We start from the raw sequence: 6,000 nt of genomic DNA, 5'->3' as shown, positions 1-6,000 counted from the left end.
TACTAGTTCATATATATTGTATGTATGTATATTTTGTGTGCTGCTGTAACACTGTAATTTCCCATTTTTTTGGGATCAATAAATATCTATCTATATATCTATCTATCTAAAAATGTAATGTTTGGTAAAAAAACTTAAATTCCTCCACAAAACATGAACTTATACACCACAACAGCAATGGATGACCAATCTTAAATAAAACAAATGCCCAGGGAAATAAAAAGGTAATTCAGATTTAATGTGAACATTTTTATTTTTATGCATATTTGTATAGGGACAAGTATGTATGTTGTGTAATTAAGTACACACATGCCACGTACAAATAGCAATGTGTGTTTAGAAATATATTAGATGTAAATGTAATCCAGTAAAATCATAAGAGGACAAAAAGGTAAATGAGTATTGTAAATGTGATATATTGGACACGTTAATTTGCTTAACTACATCATGAAAGACCTAAATTAAAGCCATGCTGTTCTGGGTGCTGGTGCAGAAAACTATTTTACCCAGCAGGGGTTGGTTAGTATTTATAGCAAATGATCCCATATTGAGACTGGAACTTTTCTGAAATTAAATTAGTTGTAAAGAGGCAACAGGTAAGATTTCACTTCCCCCTAAAAGCACACAATGATGTGTTGGCAGGGGGCTTATAGGTGTGCTGCTAATTACCTAATTACATCACAGGTGTTATTATTTTAGCAGCTTATACACTCAATGGCGCCAAATCTCTGATCCTTGAAACACAACTGGTGCAGAATTGATTACTTTCTGCAATTATATCTGCACCCAAATATCTTTTCAGGAAGAGCGGCAGCACTCTTAACTGCCATGCAAGCGAGATGCTGCTTGCTTTTATCATGGCACTCCAGAATTTGTTTTCGAATGATGTGAAGTGAAAATGATACACTTTTATCTGCCTTGAACTCACGGCAAACTTCTGATCACATTTTAGTCATTTCACTGACATTCTCTATTTCCAGGATGCTTGTAGGCTCACACTGCATGATCTCCACACCGCTGTGGAGGAAGGTCTAGCTAGTCAACACAACATTCCTGGATAGGAGAATAAACGGTTCAAAATCTTTTTTTTTTTTTTTTTTTTGCATTTCTTTAAACCAATCACAATCATCTAAGCTCTGCATACAGCGAGCGTAGTTCTGCAAAATGCTCTCCAAAAGGAATTTGTTTAAGTGGAACATTTGGACCCCAAAAAGAAAACGCCACATACTTCTTACATGTAGTTATTTTTTAACACAATGCAGTAACATGAGCTGATAAATTAGCTGGATACATGGTTTAACGTAACTTGCTCTTACCAGTGTTTTGCCGTCAATACACAATTCAATTCTTGATTGCCCAACGTCACATTCCAATCAAACAAGCGATGTGGGCAAGAGGAAAAGGGCAAGAGAATGAAAACACCATTTATGAGACCATGATTATTATTTTTGAACAGTTGATTGTTGAACCTTGCCTCATATACCATGCTGTGTGGCTATATTTCACATTGCACACCTGTGTACAACAAGTGAACAAACAAACATAAAACTGCTGCAGTAGATCTAATAGATTATCAGCCCAAGGACATTGTTGTCTTATTGAGATAATTGCTATGATGACATGCATCATTTGTGAAAGCACATATTAGTGTCTAATACGTTGTTTAAGCAAACTGTTTTGGAGATTTTGTATAGCTGATGGCCTGTTTAGCCTGAAGGCTTCTATATTTTTTACTGAGCACAAAGCTGCATATTGCAGGGGTGCAACTTGCTGAGTAAGTAGCTTTGTGGAAGTGATGAGCATGCCCTGCCACTGTTTTCTAATATAATCACATCTGCTGTTTTATTGTTAGCTCTGAGGCTAACCCTACTGCAGTGTGAATTGTCAGGCTGCTAAATCTAAGAAGTATGTAACATGTAATTTTACAAGTTTTAAATTCACGGTCTTGAAAGACATGGTCTGGTTGTCCCTAAGGAGGTAAAGAAACACAGTTTGTCCTAGTTGTCCTCCATTTTTTCTCTCCATCTCAGCTGTGAGAGCTCATCGACCCAGAAACACTTCGGCACATTATGTAGCACAATAGATCTGCCCTCGCTTCAGTGGAAACTGGCCATCTAAGGTTATTAGGGGGGAGCTGGGGATGACTGTCAATAGTCACGTTTCCATCAATGTATTTTTTTGCACATTTTAAGTATTGCATTAGAAAATGTTAACACTAAATGTCTAAATGTGCACAACGATGGGTACCACTACTCTTCGTGTCCGCTAAACTTCCAATAGACAATGAACCAAGACTGTTCCCAATATACTGTATGGGAAACATTTATCATCTAACCATTTTAAACTTTGCAGAAATCCGGCAGTTTCTGCTGCTACATCACGTACGCCCCTTTGTCCAGTGGAGACAATAGAGAAAAATGTTTATTGGAGCCAATGAGCCGTATTCAGTCAGCCAGCTCACAAAGAGCGATAATAAACGTCTGCTATAAAACTGTATTAGATACAGAGCCTGACACCAGCTATAATGTGGAATCTACTACTACTGCTTTGATTGGGCAGTGCGCCGACTCGAGTGTGGCCATCCCTCTGCTAGGCATGTCTTACCAAAACGGTGGGGGGATACAATGTGAGCACCTTTTAGACTTAATCTGAGAAGTGGGCATCAGCTGCCCATTGAGATAGATGTGAATTCAGCACACCACCTGAGGCACAGCAGGACGCTAAGAGACATCAGCTATGCAGAACAGGAATCAGCTTTATTGGCCGAGTATGTTTACGGAGGAGAGATACAGTCTGTTAACGTGATGCAACTTTTTTTCTGCCACATGGCATCGTTTTGTCACTGATTACATTCCACTTTGCAATACACAGAGACCTTATTTATTGATAATGATTGATTTCAATATCGATCAATCGATCCAACACCAAACATTCTTTTGTACCTTAAAATAATAATGTTCCAGTGGTTCATAAACTCTTTCCAATGAGATACAAGAATATTGGTAATGGTAACAGTAAAGGACAATTCCGCTTCCGGAATTCAGTGGGTGGTTTTTGTACACTGTACATGTATACACACATGTACAGTAGAGCCTACTTAGACTGACGTTTAACAATGATAATTGATATGTACTGTATGTCATGGCACAATCTGTATGGTAAACTGGAATATGCATTACATGGTTTGTCGTTCATTAAGTTAAGTTAAGTCAAAGTGTTTATCGTATGTGCACAGTTCAAAACAAGTGTCCATGTACACTGAAATTCTACCTATGCTCTTCACTCTGAATGGCATTAACACAAGTTAACGAGATAACACAAGGTACAAAGAAACAAAAATTACAAAGAAAAACACCGTGTACCATATCAGTGTATGTAATATACAATATTTAGTGTTACAGGGTTATTGCACAGGGATTGTTTTGTGACATATGAATGATTTCACTGTTCATGTCTGGTTGTTTTGGCGTACAGTGAACTGTAGCACGAGAGAACATTTAACTACAGAAAGATTGACTGTGTGTCAATCAATAAACATGTTCACATCCCTAAAGCCAATACACATTATTACCTTCTACTAGAGACCTAAAGGCAACAACCAAGAGGGAAATATAGCAGCCTGCTTAAGCACAAACGTAAGGCACTTACCTTGCACTGGTATGACTAGCAGAATACTTTTACCCCCTTACATATTTTGTTTTATTTGTTACTCTTTTGCATTTATTAGGCCTACTATATATATATATATATATATATATATATATATATATATATATATATATATATATATATAGTATATCTCTTATCTGTTGCGGATTTTAGCAAAACACAATTAGTTTGTAATATGTGATATTTTTTTAACAATAATAGCTAATAATATATGTTGTCAAGTGCCTTCTGCTAGCTACATATTAAGCACTTTTTTATTTTAGATACCTTAAGTACAGTTTGCTGATAATACTTTTGTAAGTTAGTTAACATTTTAATGCAGAGCTTACTGGTGTATGCTTATACTGCAGTGTTAGTTACTTTGAGCGCATGTGCCAACAACTAGTAGGCCTAGGCTCAGGCCTACTTACAAATGAACACATCAAATTCATGAAATTAATTCACAGTTGATTCAAATGTAAATAACAGGGGCCATGCAGCATTAGAGCAGAAATAAGATATTTTAAACCAGCTAGCTGCTAATGTAGCCAAGCGCCAACACATACCTGTCCATCCACGTTAGCTTAAATACTTACCATTGGACATGAGTACTCAGCCATTTTGCTTAAAGTGTATTTGATGTTAATAGCTGACATTATGAAGAACTGAGTTGGTGAGCGAACACATGTTGGCAGGTGAGCTAAACAGGGACGGCGGCGGCGGAGTAGCATCTTAACTAGACCGCCTCATCTCACAGGGTGCGTTGGATATATGTTGCAGCGTGTACCGATTGACAGGTGGGACTATTTCTTCTCTCTATCAAATAAATAATCCACAAGTAGGCTATATTTTAAGTAGTGTTACTGTACTGTACGAGTCTAAAGAAGTTAAAGTAGCAAGACCACAAAGTAGAAATACTCTTTTACAAGTAAAAATCCTGCTTTCAACATTTTGATAAAAGTAGCCTATTTAGCATCAAAATATAAGCCTGCGTAAAGTAGCCTACCAAAAGAGTAGCCTACTTGAATGTCCCAATTCAGAATCAGATTATAGCCTACTATAGGCCTATTATTATGGATGCATACATTATGTACAGTAATACATACACATATTCTATACATATAGTAGCCTATTAATGATTGATATTTTGAATCTGCAGAGTAGATAAATGTAGTGAAGTAAAAAATACAATATTTACCTCAAAAATGTAATGCAGTTAGTGAAGAAGCTTAATATGAGATTAGTCCACTAAAGTACAAGGAAGTCAATATTGTATAAGTAGCCTACGATACTTAAGTAAATGTACTTAGTTACGTCCCTCAATGCTGATGGCGGTGGCTCTTTGGGAGCAATTTAGGATTTAGTGTCTTGCTCAAGGACACATTGTAAAAGTAAGGAGGTGGAGATCGAACCACCAATCCTATTATTAATATGTGACCCACTGTGCGCTCCAAAAGTCAAATCAATTAGATTTTTCCTAAACCTCAACAAGAGGATGCAGGGAATAGAATGGAATTTATGTGTAATAAACACAAGTTCATACATAGAGTCCAAACTAATGCAATAGCCTGCATTAACTGCATTTTTTGGCAAAGCTTTATTCATATTAAATGATCTAGCTTGTTCTTTTTTAGCTTCAACAGACATCTTTCTTCAACTACTGTCTGTTCGTACAAGGCTACAGATTCAGCTGCATTGTAAAATCAACAATTTCTTGGCCTCAGTGTTAGTCCACTGCCAATCAATTGGACATATCCTGTGTTTCCATGGCTATGTGAAAGGCTAGAGATGTCTGCCTTTACAGAAAGCTGTCATTTGTGAACTCTGTTTCCTTTGCTGCATGTGGGTGGCTTGACAGGATTTAAAATACCGGCCTAGCCACAGGCGCACTGCTGAGCACCTTCTGTGACTGCTGTATGCCAAGAAATGCAAGTGACCATCAATGTTACACATGCATGCATTGAGCTTGTAGATACACAGTTGATGTAGTCGTGGATAGAAAAGATTTACCAGCACTGTCAGAAGACTCAAATCACAGCAGGAAACAGCACCACATATTTATATTATATTAATATTTACACCAGGCAAAGGGTAAAACTAATAAGAGATGCTGGATGATGTAGCTTTTATGTGACTACCTCTTCTTCATCTATTCCCTTCTACCCTTTACAGTTCATTACCTATAACCCTTGATTGATCTTCAAGGGTTGATCATTGATACATCTGGTCGATTACAAACAATGGAGCAGTTGAGCGCCTCAGAACCCCTGTACTTGTACTACAAGTACAGCTATACAGATGATAATATTCGATTCTTAATACTAATGCATTGTTGGTTAAGCAACAGTTTTA

The sequence above is a fragment of the Etheostoma cragini genome, chromosome 15 (genome assembly GCF_013103735.1).
Source record: "Etheostoma cragini isolate CJK2018 chromosome 15, CSU_Ecrag_1.0, whole genome shotgun sequence".
Classification (NCBI taxonomy): domain Eukaryota; kingdom Metazoa; phylum Chordata; class Actinopteri; order Perciformes; family Percidae; genus Etheostoma; species Etheostoma cragini.
The sequence above is the reverse complement of the archived record's forward strand: the minus strand, read 5'-3'. Positions refer to the sequence as shown.